Genomic DNA, 16934 nt, shown 5'->3' on the forward strand with positions numbered 1-16934 from the left:
TAGGTTTGCAAAGTGAAAAATCCCAAAGACCAGCCCAAAGGGAGTTCCCATCTCCCACAGAAAACGCTGCTCTGAACTGCTTGAAAACAGCTGGTTTGTAGTCCAGCCATTTCCCTTTCATCCCTGTGACGACACAGGAATGAAAGCTAAATGCACCTCATTAATGCTGGCCAAGCAGTTAGTCCGGCACGCCTTCAAAAACACCGGTGGAAAAACACTGAGCTGCAGCAAAAACCTCCTCTCCCTTCCAAACACTAGCTACCCTCCAGGCAGTCAGTGGACATAAAGTTGTTACTGTGATGTAGAGACAGTTAAAACTTTATGGATGAAAAATACTTTTGTTACAGATTAATAACTCACCACTCTGAAACTCTTGCTCCAGTCTATGTTGCCAAGCTGGTCGGTAACATGTACAGCTGAAATGAAGCCGTGTTTACCGGATTTTCTGCTTCTGATTGGCTAGTAGTCCATAACTAGGAACTGAAAATGTGCAACTCCCAACAAAGATCATTTAGAGACAAGATGTATCACTCCATAGCTAAAAGGAAGCCTTCACGCACAGGGTGAAAAGAGGAGCTGCAGCAATGTGCAGTATGACAAAAATGTGGTGTTTTTTGAAAATTAAACCATGTAAACCTGTTCTGGTACAACCCCTAAATAGGATTTTGAACCTGAACATGAGCATAATACCACCTCTTTAAGGTTAGATAAGGTTCCCTTGACTGTCGGTTGGAAACAGGAAGTAAACAGCATGTAACTGGTGCACACTTTTTTAATCGGGCCAATCGCATCTTGAACTTTTATGCCGGTAAACCGATGCGAATCTGTGATTCTTACCATCCTCAGTGGGTGAGCGCTGTCACACAAACACAGACACACAAACATGGTAAATAAATTAAGTTGTAAACTTTAGCAAACCTCATGTGGTAATTTTATTTTCTGAAAAAGATTTATTAAGAGTGAAGTCACCTGAAGTGGAGTACCAGGGAGTCTGTGTTGCTCAGGGAGATGAAAGGCAAACAGAGACTTTTGGAAGAATAAATTGAGGGCTCTGATCACTTCCTCTTCTTGTCATCCTCTCTCCCTGCTTTCGTCCCTATGATTCCTCCATACAGATTTGAGGTAAAGAGAGTTCCACATCAACGTGTGAACACTTGGCTCTTTGCACTGACTGATTTATTTACGAAGCATTGCAAGAGTGTTACGGAGAATGTGTGTGCCTGTGTGAGTGTATGTGAGTGGTTTTCTTTGCTTGTATATAAATGTTTACATGGTGCTGGAATGTTCTGAAATGTGATCTACTCACCAGAGAGTGCCAACAGCCACGTAAATGCACACACTCACACACACACACAGACACACCTACTACAGCTCTGAAGAACATTACTGGCTGGGTGTGCTGGTTACACGGTTGGTTAGATCAGTTTATTCAATGCATTCCTCTTCTGTCTAAAAACTGCAACACACAGTACACAAATGTCCCGGAAAAATGTATTGTCATTCTTCACACACACACACACACACAACACACACAATATGGCATTATGTCATTATTGTGGTGTTGGTTGCATCAGGCCAGAGGGACAAATACTGAATCAGAGCTTGGATAAGCTGAATTGACCTCCCATAAAACAAATTCTGAGGGGCTACAGAGGCACCACTTGATCCCAAACCCCCATCCCACCCACACAACACGCACACACACAAACACACACAGGATGGCGGGCCAGGGGTAAGCAAGGCTGTTCTGTTTGACAACTAATGAAGCAGGCCTCAAAGACAAGATGGCACTTGCTGCCATTTCCACTCTGAACACAAACACACACACACACGGGCAAACTACCATCCATGACTCTGAATAACAATCACAACAAATGAAAGTGGCTGTGAGGGGGAAACTTTCCTCATTGTCTGTTTTAATTTGAGTCTTATTTAACGAGTTGAGAATCAAACGGCGGATAAGGGGTGGGCGGCGGGCGAGGCGGCGCACAGAGACGACAAAAGACGCTGAGAGGGGGAGAAGAAGAAGAAAACGACAGAGAGACATCAGACTCCATCAGTCTGAAAATAGAGCAGTTTTTTGTTTCATCCGACAGGGAGAGGTGTCGATAATTAGGCTCTGTCAGGTAGAGTGGGGAGTGTGTGTTCCTGTGTGTGTGTGTCTGTGTGTGTGTAGAGTCTTCCTGACAGTATGTGCTGAGAGCACTGTAAATGCATGGGTAATGGTTGTCAGTATGTGACAGCTATAAATGGCCCTTTAGTTCTCTTCTCAGCACTACATTGACACACACACCCTCTCTCTCTCTTCACCCTTCTCACACTCTCTCTCACACACGTGCACACATTGGAGCAAAGGATCTTCATTTTCATGTTCATCACCTTAATTATCATCAGCACCAACACACACCAGCCTCTCCACTCGAGGGAGCAACACTGAGAACAAGAATGTTGGAGGTTACCGTGCAGCTTGTTAACATCAGAGACCTGTAATTAAAAAAACTTCATCGGACCTATTTGACTGGCAAAGTATTATAAATGGTTATTTATTGTTACATATGGAGAGTTTTATTCAAGAGGGAACCCTCCGGGCATGAAAAATAAAGTCAATGCGGAAGTGCCTTAAATCTGCATTCTTTCTAAATTCCAGCAGGGGGCTACTCCACTGGTTGCAAAGTGACCACTTCTCACCTGATTTATTATTATAACTTCAGCATTTTTAAACCTGGTCCCTATTTTCACATATTTTGCTGTTGAAATGACTAATAGGTACAAAAGGTTTTGGAATCTGTGCAGTAGACGGCTTCAGCTGGCAGTCATGACCCGGCTGCAGTGGCTGTAACATGTTCCTGTGGGGCAACTGTGTCAATCAAAAATATGTGTGCAGAAAGTGCTTCTTTTTACCACTGACATTTGTGTAACCTGACTGATAATTTAACAGATTAACTAAAACACTGGACTAAAATAACTGATTAAACACACATTCGAAAAAATAACACCGGTTAATGTTGAGGAACAAGTGAGTTATCTTAACTAATGTTTGGGCACATTATCAACTTAAATATTTTTTTATAAATAAAAAAGTGCCAAAAATTCCTTTAAAAAAACAAAGTTACATACACAAAAAATGAGAACGCTAATAAAAGCACCACACAGATCAAAGATATTTTTTAAAAAAAGAGAAATCGAATTCATCTGAGGTGGGATAGTGCAATTCAATACAATAATACATCAGAATTACTGGTGGTTGAATGATTATGTAATATTGTCCTCTTCTTGATTATATTCGTAGTGCAGCTGATGGAAACATACATTGATTAATATTTCTTTTTGGCGGAAATTCAGAAATTAGCTAGAAACTTGAATTGCATATGAGATGGGTTTTTGTTTAAAATATCGACCACAAAAGTACCAAAAACACCAAAATAGTTTAATGAAAACAGGAGCTCATAACAGTGAGCTAAAAACACAGCTATGACAACGTGTTCTCTAAGATGGTAACTATGTGGTGAGAGATGGTCATCCTAGGAAAAGGTTAAAAGGCTAATGTGTTGCTTTGGAAAAAGGATCCCTTAAAAAAATGTTCTTGGCTACCAAAATAGGTTTCTAAACTAGCCATCACTCTGTGTGTCGCTCACATAAACACACACCCTCAGCGAGGTCACAGTTCAGACAGCTGGATAATAACATTACAACTAATGGACTCTCATCTGTTTATTCATAAAGGTTTCCTCTTTCTTTTTCTCTGTGTGAGCAAGTGTAAGTGTAAGTGTGTGTGTGTGTGTGTGTGTGTGTGTGTGTGTGTGTGTGTGTGTGTGTGTGTGTGTGTGTGTGTGAGAGAGAGAGTGCACAGGCAGAGAGGACCGTTTTCAGCGGTTTCAGGTTGCGTCTCTTGGGATGCTGTGGTGACTATACGCTCAGTGCTTTGCTGCACAGGCAGGTCTGTGTGGATGTGAGCTGGTAGGTTTATTACATTACTGTCGGGGCACAGAGAACCACTGTAGCACAGCATCAGGGTGCACACTACACACTACTACTACACACTTCTCATCTAAATCTATTAAATGGCTCTGATTTTTTTAAATTATTTTGATATTAGAACTTCTTTTCCCAATTATTCAATCCATTCTTCTGTAATGTAAACACATGTGTGTGTTTATAAGAGAAGGAGAGTGTGTGTTGTGGGGGAGTGGTGAACCGGTGCTTGTGAATATGTGCTGTATATGGTTGCCATATGTCTACTTCTGATGTCTAAATCATGAAACAGGTCACAGGTGCCAACCAACACCCGCTGATGACAACAGAAAGGTGCTCATGGGAACTGCGGTGCAGGTAGAGAAGCCTGGACGGACAGTTCCTGACAGCTGGCCAATCAGCTCTACTGAAACCTTTCCCTTGGTGTCATCAGCAGACCTCAATCGTTGTGCTGCCCCCTGAACTGCTGCTGGAAAGTTTCTCCAGGGGAGAATGCAGGGAAATGTCTCTTTAAATTTGCATTTAAAGCATGCTGAGATATAATCTTATACCATGTCAACACTGTGGCATATGATTTTAAAGGCAACACATAATTTTTTTTATTGTGTGTACTTTTTTTAACACTTGTGGTTTAAGTTAAATTATAGATTTAATTTTACAGTTATTATTTTTATATATTTAGCATTCTATGTTACCTAGTTACCATAAACTTCCAAATGTCATTGAAATGTTTGCTGTTTGTGGAAAGAAAGGTAAAGGTAAACAAACATGTTGCTGGTTGCTGTGTTTCTCCATGGATAATTCCAAGTCAGTCCTCTGGTACACAAAGAGGTCGTGATTCCCATGTACCAGCTGGGAATTTCCAACTTTGAGTTGTGTGACATCATTGAGCATTGGTTACTCCATCACTTTCTGTTCATAATGTTAGTTAATTTTTGAATGTTTTAAACTAAAGTTTTGGCCATGTCATACACATTGTACCTTTAAGTGCACTGTTATATATAGCATTTAACCTAGCTTAGCATTACTCTCTCTTTTTTATATCATTAATGAAGGGTGATTCAGCTCTTCAATGCCTGAATAACACTCATAAAATATAAGATATATACAGCAAATATTTATTTATGAAATTAAAACTAGAGTACCTATAAGTTCTTGTAAAAGGTTAAAACAACCTGATATCCCCAGCCTGATAGGCCTGGTAGCTAATTTGTTTTTTTAGCTGGTAATTTAAGTGTAGCCCTATATTGTTTGTGAAATTGCCAGAATATATGCTAAAGAAGGGCATCATACCTGAACTGTCCATGTGACTATATTAAAAAGTCTGAATGGAGTGCTGTCCGAGTTGTCTTCTTTTTTATTATTACTACATCAAACACACTGTCTTCAAGGTCTAATCGTGGGTTAAGCACCTTGTGTCTTCATTTTTTAATAATTTAAAAGAATGAAATTTTAAAAAAAATTTAATCGAAGAAATTCTAAACCAAAATACAGACAACAACAAAATAACTGTAGCAAAAGATGGACACATCCACATAAAAATGTTAAACATGCTATTCAATGCTATTTTCGTCTACTCGGCTCCGAAATGAAAATTACTTATTAACCTTCTGGGAGGGGCCTGTTTCCCTGGGCGACAATTAGGTTCTCAGAGAGGCAGGTGAGCGATCATGTAATATGCTGACAAGTTGTCTGATGTTGTTCAGCCCGCCAGGAACGCAGGCAACTGGACTTATAATGGTTTCACCTCATTGGTCCACTATTTTTATAACTAGCTGTTCCCAGATCTTTTTTTATAGCTGCTGGTGTTGTTGTGTGGATTTACAGAAACACAGTCATGTCTAAGTTTACTTAAACAGCTCCCAGGCACTGAAAGCTATGTATGTTTAATGGACTGACATTTATTACAAGCCCACTCCTCGGCCACAAATAGCCTGGCTGCTGTTTGGAGTAGGAATAGTTAGCTTCTCTCTACAGTGTGAGCACTCGTTTGTAGTGTTACTAATGTGAGATGACAGGTAAACTTGTGAGTCTTTCCCCCATACCAGCGCCCACTGCTGGGACTCTGTGTGAGTGTGTGTGTGTGTGTGTTTGTGGGCGCTGTGGGGGAGTAGCCAGCAGCGTGTCCAGGCAGTAATCGGGTCGTAAACTCCATCAGGTTCTGTTTTCTCTGGAAGACTTTGGAGGGACGAAGGGGAAGGAGGAAGGTGGGCGAGAAGGAAGCAGGCAGTAAAACTCTAGTTAGCTCTGTCACCCCTCCTTCAATCAACAGCAAGACCGAGGTGGATAGAGCAAAGCCAGAGGAATGAGAAGAATATAAAACATCCAGGGAGAAGGGGGGAGGGAGTCAAACAGGTTGGCATAGAGCGCGACAGCAGCAGGACAAAAAATATATATGGCTTCTTTGGGGTTTAAAAGTTTTAGTAAAACTGTTTTATAGAATGTTACAGCCGTCTGTGGTGGCAGATGGTTGGAGTTTGACACATGTGACAATAAATACAAATTATTAGACTGAGTGTGGTGGGCTTCTGTCCACCAGTCACAGCCCTGCATAATCTCAATCATCACTTGTCTCTAGTTTGTCAGTAGCAGCAGACACATGTGGTGCATGCAAACACACACACACTCTGCAGACTTCAGAGGTCATCTTTCGGGAGGGTGGGTGGTGGTGTAGAGAGAGAGGGGGCTGATGAAAGGTCGAGGCTGCGTGTGTGTGTGTGTGTGTGTGTGTGTGTGTGTGAGATGAAGATACAAAGTAAATGGTCAACCCTGTCAGGTTAGGCAGTGGTTGCAGCAACTGTTGTGATGAAAACACCATTTAATTTGAGTGAGAGAGACACTGGACATAATCACACACACACACACAAGATAACATACACCTGGCCTAATACACAGCAGGGTTTTCTATTCTTCCACTATCAGAGACACGATCCTGCTGTTTTCTTTGTGTCTGTGTGTGTGTGTGTGTGTGTGTGTGTGTGTGTGTGTGTGTGTGCGCGCACATGTGTCCTTGTTGGAAGGCTAATTGTAACTGGACCCAGTAATGAAGCTTTTCAGAGCTTCCTGTTGTGAATCTGTTCTCCTGTTGGGGTTCAAACACTCGTCTCCCACACAGTAACCCAAACAACACAATGGTCCACAGTTCATGGCTGCAACCGTGTTTCAGCTCAAATCAACATCATGTCAGTTGGACACTAAATGCTTTAGCCCCATATGATTACTGCAAACAAATGAAACCATGATTTAAAGAGAAATCAGGTTTAGAACATCTTGTATCTTTTTAAATAATAAAATGAATTGCGGCTGAATTCCATTTAGCTGCTTAAGTGTCTAGCATCTATGTATTCCGGCATTGTGCATGCTGGTTCACTGTCACACTGTCATGGCTGACTGGGACGCTTAAATAAAACAGAGACATCATTAAAGTAACAAGAGAGCCTAAGTCCCTCCCCTTCTGGTGGACCACCATGGGACCTTACTTCGGGAAAAATACGTACGGTAGTCAATGGCGAGAGACAACTAAATTTTTGATCCCATTTGAATGGTGCTCTGAATTATACATAAGATGATGGTCAATTTAAAATATACAGTTTGATGTAAAACTGTTGAGGTATAAGACTGTGAAAATACAAAATTACAAAGACCACAAACTCAAAATTGCGTATGTGACGTTGTAACTTTTTCTCTCAATGACTGAAGCTAACCTTACTGAAGCTAACATCAAAGAACTTACATGACAGGATGATGTGATAAATGGAGTGAGAGTCGTTGGATTAAACACATCAGGTGAGATATATTTCTGCGTGGAACACAGCTAAGTTATCTAATTATCAGCAACCAAGCAAATAAACGTAAGGTAGCATTACCGCGCTAACATTTTTGTGACGTATATTGTGCGAGACAAGAAATGTAGTTCATTAAACTGTTTTCACACAAACTTTAAAGTTTTACGACAAACTGCAACTTTCTTGACAGACAAAATTATCTTATCTATCTAACAGGATCAAAAAATAATGACTACTGTAAATATTTTTTCCAAAATAAGGTCCTATGCGCTGGAAGCGAAGCGAGTAACTATTAGCAACAAATACATTCTCACTCCCGACTCGTCACATATGGACGCTTGGTCAAGACCCCTTGGTGTCGCTTTTTAACCACTTTAGTTTAGTTTTTCGACATGTAAGGCTTAGGGACAAAAAATATGCAACATCCAGTAAAGTTAGCAATAATAAATATGCAACATCCGGTTAAACTTTCAAAATAAAACTAGTAGTTGTGTTGGTTAGGTTTAGGCACCAAAACTACTTGGTTAGGGTGAGGCCATTTTTTGGCTTAAAATAATGTAAACTTATGTTACTTGCATAACTTACATTATTGAAATAAAACGGGGAACAAACACTGGTCTCCTGACTGAAAGTCTGGTTTCTGGCCCACTGTCCACCTCAACCAGCTCCTTACTCAGACCTTTCTGTTAAAAAAACACACACCTACATTAAGTGTTAAATAATGTTGCTACAGGGCTTTCCCCCAGTGCATTGAACTATGACGCAAAGGGATCCCCAGTGTGTTACAAAGTGACGGCAAGGGGTCTTGACCTTGCATCCATATGTGACGACTTGGAAGTGAGAACTGTGCTTTACTATAAAAAAAAGGTTTAGTTGTTGCAGTTAAGAGCACACGCTTGTTCTGTGAAAAGAAGAATTTTTACTGACATTATGGCTGTAACACTGAGTATCAGGCTACTCTGTTGGCTTGTTTACAACCCGTCTGATCACAGCATTTACTTTGGTGGATACAATACTGTCATGACTGATAGAAAGAGACTATCAGCTCGTCAGTGTACTAACAGCAACTCTAAGTCATCCACTCTAAGGAGGACTAACCTGAAAATGCAGATCACTTCCTCCTCTTCTGATTGGCAGACAACAGAATTGTGCACATTACTGCCACACACACACACACACACACACACACACAAACACAATAGTACTGGAGTTAAATGTATCTCACATTAACAAAAATAACTGCTGAAACATGAAACTCCTTGTCAGCACAAACTGAAATTTCCTGCCATTTTCTGACACGGCTTCACGGGAGGAACCAATCTCCCACACATTTGCTGCTTTAGGTTGGTTTCTTTGGGCAGGTGGCTATACGAATGTCTGTCCTCTTCAACCAAAACTCAGGGTACACAGTTTGACTTGAAACACTGTGTAATTAGACAAGACCTAAGCTCTTTTGGGAAGTTATACACAAAAAATTGTGTATACGAGCTGTAGTGTATTCATGAGATGATTTGGTTAAAATGCGTAGCGCTTCAGCTAGTTATTCATATACTTCTTACAGGTATTAAAGTCTGAGAGGATGCACTGCCAGACAACAAGCAGTCCATCATACTTAGATATAGAGATACTGACCTTGAATCACTTAACCCAAATCTTGCAGAAGTTTCCAAAAGAATAATCACCACAACTACAACTTTACAACTACTTGTGTTTTTGCCCTTTTATTGCTTGTAACTGGAAAGTGACACTGGAAAGTCTTGTTCAATCCGGGGTTATCATACATATGAGCACTTACATGCTGTAGTAATTTACACTGTTGTGTTAACCTCAACTAAACTGGCTACAACACAGTGAAACAGTGCTGCCACCCATGAGTCAAGTGTAAACATGGGGAGGAAGGGGAGTGTGTGTGTGTGTGTGTGTGTGTGTGTGTGTGTGTGTGTGTGTGTGTGTGTGTGTGTGTGTGTGTGTGCATGCATGCGTTCGTGCGTGCGTGTGTGTGTGTGTGTGTGTGTGTGTGAGCGAGTATTGCTCACATTGTGGGGACAGAAATCTGTTTACTCTGTCACACTGTGGGGACTCGCCTTCCTTTTGTGGCCAAAATGTAAGTCCCATAAATCCTTACACTTGGTTTAAGGTTGTGGGTTAGACAAGTAGTGGTCATGACTAGGGTTAGTCTCAAGGAAATGAATGTAAGTCAATCTAATATCCTCTGAAGTGACACAACTATGTGTGTGTGTGTGTGTGTGTGTGTGTGTGTGTGTGTGTGTGTGTGTGTGTGTGTGTGTGTGTGTGTGTGTGTGTATCTGAACATTTGTTACGGTGCCCTGCATGTCTGTGTTTGTGTGCTGCTCTAATTGAGCAGCAGTTGTGTGTAATGGCTGTGATATTTATCAGGGCAGCGAGGTCAGGTATGATAACGATCTGGGTTGCCAGGTTCGGTCTCAGGATTACAGGACATGGTTTTATCTCAAGGGCCTCTCCTGCACTTATTATGAAGCTTGTAATAAGTGACAATAACCACTTAATGACGCAACAGAGGGGGAGTTCTGTTTTCTGGGTCATTCCCAAAGAACTGAAACTCCATTATTTATTATTGTTCAGGTCTGAGAGCCTTTCAGTGTATTCATTAGGTAGCATTACTGGCAGCATGAAGAGGACTGAGTTGCTTTTGGGGTTCAAATCTTTGTTCCAGAATTCTTTTTTGACTGTAGAAATCTAGATAATTTTTACTGTGATTTGGATGCACACCAGCATCTGAAATGCCAACATTTCAGCTCAAAATCAATTCATTTCAATGGAATCACCAAAATTCACTCACATAAACCAGTTGACAGAAAACTGTCTTAACAGTGCTGATTTTGAGAGAACAAAGAAAGCTTAATAGCTGTGTTCCTACACCCACTTTTATTTAACTCCCCTCTATATGAGTATAAACTTCTTTTGAGAAAACTGTGAGAACTGAAACAAAGAGGTTGCTAACTCACAGCACTCTCTGACATCCGTACCCTGTCTGTGATTTTCACCTACCAGCCCCATTTCCTCCTACTGAATATTTACAATCATGTAAGTTTATTTTAATTTTATTTAGAAGAAATCTCATAAAACATCTGTTTTTAGCAAACATCATTCAAACAGGACTGAATTGTGCATCGGTTGGGGACTGTTTTCTGTGAAATATTTCAACAATATTGTCAGCAGGATGGTATACTGTATGTAAGAATTTACTCAAAATAAACTACAGTGCCCACGTTCTTAGTAGTAAAGAAACATGTCACTACATACAACAGCATGGCTCACTGCTTTTTTTTATATAGTTTTTGGACATTAATAGAGCTCTGTGGCACAGAAGAATAATCAGCCCAGGCTCATCCCAGGGCATCCAGTGATGATGCTTTGAGAAAGCCACTGTGACACACAAAGTACACTTCAGCATCTGTATAAAACTCCCTGGGCTTTCAAGTAATTTCAGTGTAACCTATCCACCGTCTGAAGGTTGAGTTGCAAGTTACATAACATTACATACATGACTTATGTCACGTCATGTACTTAGTATTTCAACCCAAAACACAATATTTTCCAATACCAAACCAAGTAGTTTGAGTGCATAAACCTAACCTAACTGTGACCATTTGACAACAATAACCACATATTAAAAAGTAGTTTATCAAAGTATTGGTATTTGATACCCTGGGATGAGAACATGTTGGAATAACATATAAATAAAGCAATGGCAACACAGGCAGCAATCGTTCGTAGGATCAATTCATTGTGGTTTTGGTCTTTTCAATAGTACATTGTATGATAAGAACAATGTATTACCTTTAAAATTGCCACGTTGCTGATCAAAGTTGAAAACACACAGCTCGCAGAGCTCATAAACAATATTCATAAAGAAAGAAAGATTACAAAAGATAACGAGTCACTGCTGACTCAGAGTGACCATAATATACTTTCTTCATTCACCCTTCACTGTAGATCATAAAACAAACTGGTCTCAGACTGACAGTCTTAATCTTTTGACCTTTTTTTCTCCCAGTAAGTGCAAACATACCACATCCACACAGACACACAGAGGCCTAAACACAGTGGTCTAATGGTTTCCATAAAGCGTTCATCAGTCTGTGGCCTGAAGGGAATGATTGGTGAAACATACTGTTGAACTTGGAGAGCAGCTTGGGGCTAAGACCAGGTCCTGGGCGAAGCTTAGGGGCAGCTGCAGCCGCTCATTTGTGGCCACCCAGGACAAGCCTGTGCATATGTAATGTGTGTGTGTGTGTGTGTGTGTGTGTGTGTGTGTGTGTGTGTGTGTGTGTGTGTGTGTTACTGAGTGAGAGGACAGGACAGCTGCATTGGTCTATTCATAGTGTACAAAGACTGATGTCTCTTTCCTGCTCTGAAAACCCACCATCCCTCCATCACTCTGACTTATTTCTGTCAGTTCTACCGTCATCGTTCTTTTACAACTTCAGCAACAATCTCATCATCTTGAGGAAGGACTTAACACACCAGAAAGGAGAGGCCATTGGTGTAATTGTGTAGTGGAAGGTATGTGCTGATGAACAGTAGCATCTCAAGAATCACACTAGTTGAGAAAGGAACAAGTAGTGCCGGGGGATTTTCCTGAAATCAACATCACAGTATCTTTCCAATATCAATTTATTTTTGGTAATGGTAATTTTATATTTATATTATTTCTTTATTCATTTTATATTTCTATATTCAGAACCTCATTCTATTTCTCAGCTTAATTTGTTTATATTTAAAATTTTATTGTCATGTTTGTTTTATTATGTGGACATAATGCACCATCAGGCTTGCACCCAGTTTTGTTGCAATGATGATAATAGGAATCTGAAATGTGTGCGCGATTACATATATACTCAAATTGATGTTAAGAGCAGCAATTGATGGTAACTTCAGGGTAAAAGAAACAAGCTATGGACACAAAACTGACATGTTATCATAAAGCTGATATGCTTAACATGTTAGGAAACAGTTGCCTATTTACACATACAGCGGATATTACAGAGCAGCATTAGCATTTATTTAGAGTCAAGTTTCTGGACACCTGATCAATGTATGTCCAATATTCACTCTCTTTTAAGCTCTGTTTTTTGTCTCCACCAACTCCTGAAGGGAAATATCAGGATAAATGCTCCACTATGTTCACCAGCTAGTTGCTAACTGTGTCTCTTGGCTGTGTGGTGCTAAGCAGGTAGTGTACAGTGGGTTTTGAGAGCCGCATGCTGCTGGAAACAACGCTGGTGAGAGCGGTGAGTAAAGCTGTGAGCCGTAAAACCAAAACAATGAGCCAAAAGATATTAAAAAAGCCCAGCAGAGCTGAGGAGAATTGTACAAATATGCAAATATAGTGCAGCTTTAAAGCACTTAATTCTGTTCCACTATTTTGCATTACATTCAGCTGGACAACAGTTACACAATATAATCACATCCTCACAATACAATACAACTAAAAGCCATCAATAAAGAGTTACGGTCCTGTCCTCATGTTTCAACCTTTAAGAGCTACCTTAAATTAAAAGATGATGCCACTAAAAAGGACTCTCACCAGCCACAATCTTCTCTCCTGTCATCCCTCTAGTCTTTTATCCTAAACTAAGACAGTTGACACCCCACTCAACTTGGGAAAGTACTACCCCCCCATCTGTCGTCCCATGCTGCATTTTGATGGCCCTCGAGGGAAATTTGCCCCTGAATACTGACAAGGGAGCGGCTTTTCTGCACCGTATCCCACCATTAGTTGGGATATTGCAAAACAGGGCCCATGTCCATTGTACCAGTTACGGCTAGTTGCATCAGGAATCTGTTCTCTAAACACACAACATGTAATTAAGTGATGGAAACTATTTATAGATGCACCTCTCTGACCCTCTGTGCTCCTATCTATCTATCTATCTATCTATCTCAACAGGACTACACAAAACACCTGCTACCTTCACTCATATCCCACACCCTCTTTATGCCCTCCCTATGGTCTATAGGTCCACAACTGCACACACTCATTAGCCCCAAGATACACTCACTCACAGAAAAAAAAACACTCACAAACAAGTCACAACTTGCCCAGCAGATACACATTTAACCATGATCCCTCAGGGGACAGCCAGAAGGTAGCCTGAGGGTAGAAAACATAGAGAAAGAGATGGGGGGAAGAAAGAAATGTACAAACATCTAAGGTCACATTCCTCCTGGTGCATCTAGCTTCCCTCTTTGAATGAAACGTGATTTAAGTTTTGCAGTGATTAGTGTTAAAGATAATGCTCCTCACTCTGTGTGTGTGCGTCAACTCATGCATATAACGACATACAGCATCTTGGCCTCATAACTCCGACAGACATCGTCTTGTTCGTGTAAGCCACATTCTTTCATATTTGGGCATCGTTCCCATTTCCTGTTATGAATATGGATGCGAGTGGATGGAATCTACCACAAGCAGACCACAGAGAGTTCCTGACGCACACACACCTGAATACCACAGAGTGTTAAGAGATGTACATCAACACTCTTCTGTAGATGAACAAACAGAAAATATGGAGTTAAACCACCGTTAAATGAACTCAGCAAGTCTCTTGTAGGTCTGTACTAACACTTTAACATTAAATACTGCATGATGAGTGACAGTAGGCAAATTATACAAACTGATACAGACCTATATCCTAGAGATCCTTGATTATACATTCATAAATGTAACATCAAAATAATGGATTATTTACTTACTCTGTTTTCATTTTGTGCTGGCTGAAATAACTGTACATATTGTATAGTCATTCAGCATACAGTTGCTAAAGTGTTAGCATGTAACACTGGCTGTAATTGATCTGCCAGGTGGACAGTAATGATATGGTGTCTGTTTCCTCAGTAATGCATAAGTTAGCTAATTGCAAATAGTTAAATTGTTAAAGTGTGTTCAGACTGAATGAAAAAGCAAATTTAAGAAGCGGCATACAACATAAAATGTCAATGCCAAAACGCAAAGGAATTGGGAAGTGGGAATTGAGGCAAAGATGAGTATGCATGGGTTGAATATGCTTCAGCTTGAGCAAAAAATGTACGCTTATCCTTTATGACTCCGCTACATGAACATATGGAGGTAAGACGATCAGGAAGGGTCTAGAGTAAAAAATAACAGAGAGAGGTGGAGTTCCTTGTGAAATCAGTCAGTCTGAGCTGTCATACAAACACAGGCAAACACACATTCAGTGTGAATGCATTTTTAAAAGATATCAAGAGACACTGGGATGCTGTGCTTTGAGACTTGACTCAGACTATGAAACTTCTAACCTGTTTACTTTTATGAAATAATTGTATATAGCTTGACAATGAAAATGCTTTTATTCTATGAACATAATATTCCTTTCTTTAACTTCAAGATACCATGTAATTTCAGGTCATTTAGCTTAGTTTACTACCGTTGACTAGAGAACTGTGTATAAGCAGGTATGAGTACCTATTGTGAAAATTCAGGAGACAAGCAGAGTGAGAAAAAGTTGGAAACACCTCTGACATGTTAACACACTTGGGGGTGGTGCGGTGAGTAACCACAGTTTTCTGTATCCACAGTGATTAGTGCCTTGGCAACTTCCTCACTTCACCTCAGCACAGTAGGCTGGAAGCACACACACACAGACACATACAAACACACAATGGAAACCTCTGTTTAAATAACATGCATGAGACACACGCACATTCACTCTGCTCTGCTGGTATACTGTAATGTGTGACAGTGATGTGGCGCATCGTTACAGAGAGACAAAGCAAACTATTTCTGTTCTGCAAAAACAAAACAGGATTCAACACTTTGTAGCATTCTGTTCGGAGACAAAGTATAAACAAGCAGTATAATTATGGGCTCATTTTGAGACAAACAACCATCGTCGGTGTGTTTGTGTGTCTGTGTGTGTGGAAACACAACTACGTTCTCTATCAAGGATGAGATGAGAGGAAACGGATGAAACACACTTACTTACTTGGCAGATGACAAATAAATGACGGCACACACACACACATACACTCATATATAGATGTGTGTAACCCCCCCCACACACACACACACACACACACACACACACAAGCACACACACACTCAAAACAAATTTGTTTGAAAAGTGACAGAAGTCTCACACTGTCATTACACAGCTCACGGCTGTCATTTTAGTATTTCTCATCAGTACATCACACAGACAAAAATGTATTCACACACACACACACGCAGATACATACACACACATACACACACACACACGCTGTTACCATACCAAGCTGACAAAAGCGCAAAACCATATTAACACAAACGGAGCGAATGCACAGCCAGGGAGTTACAAAAACCTCTTGTGTTTCTACAAAACAAACTGCCTTTTTACTTCTGATGAAGCTGCAGCAGCAAGCGCTAATGAATACAAACACAGATACGATGGATACAAGGATTTATGTTCATATGGGGTAATATTAGCATCAAAAACTGTCAGTTCTATTTTCTCAAGGGACAGAGACACCACTAGCAATATGACGGGTTTAGTTTAAATATCATATAGCATTTAACACTGCGATATGTCAGAAGAGTTTACCTCCACAAAGGGATGTTTTCAGAACATAAATGATCACGTTTTGTTGGAAGTCCGTCAACATTTCAGGACTAATTGGTACTTCAACTGATGGTTTTCTTGAGCTATTTTCTTAAAATGCATCAACAAATACTTTTAATTAAATCAGTCTTGTATCACTGGTGAGCTAACAGTAAATCAACTCAAACGTGTGGATTAATCACAGCATTTACTGACTTCAGCCAAATACAATGATATTAACAAAGATGATTGTCTTTTAATTAAATCTATCACAAACTCACTTAAAGTTACTACAAAACTGGCTCAAAATTATGATTTTAAGATTTCTTTTACCATTACCACGATTTTTCCACTGCTATGGAAAAATGCTGAATCATAATTAAGATTGATCTTTTGTTGGCTCTAATTTCCCCTTGTTATTCTGAAGCAATCGTGCCCCTTTGATGCAGAAAGAAGCTGAGAGAAAAGGGATTAAAACTGGAGTTAGGAGCTCCACTTGAGTCTCTGATAACAAGCCTTTTCCCTCGCCTTTTGCACCAACTGCCAAACTGTAGTGTTTCATTTTTCAACATGACAAAAAAACGTGGAAAAT

General features: G+C 40.2%; 1 long non-coding RNA gene across 1 annotated transcript; it reads left to right on the plus strand.

The window, feature by feature from the left end:
* The first annotated feature begins 584 nt into the window (after positions 1-584).
* LOC119895381 lies at positions 585-5181 on the plus strand. The gene is made up of 2 exons (XR_005443060.1): positions 585-3957; positions 4265-5181. It is a non-coding gene; the product is annotated as an uncharacterized LOC119895381 (long non-coding RNA).
* The last annotated feature ends 11753 nt before the right edge of the window (positions 5182-16934 follow it).

Source organism: Micropterus salmoides, unplaced genomic scaffold (genome assembly GCF_014851395.1).
Source record: "Micropterus salmoides isolate LMB-PRFRI ecotype aquatic unplaced genomic scaffold, ASM1485139v1 Ms_hic_scaffold_9, whole genome shotgun sequence".
Lineage (NCBI taxonomy): Eukaryota > Metazoa > Chordata > Actinopteri > Centrarchiformes > Centrarchidae > Micropterus > Micropterus salmoides.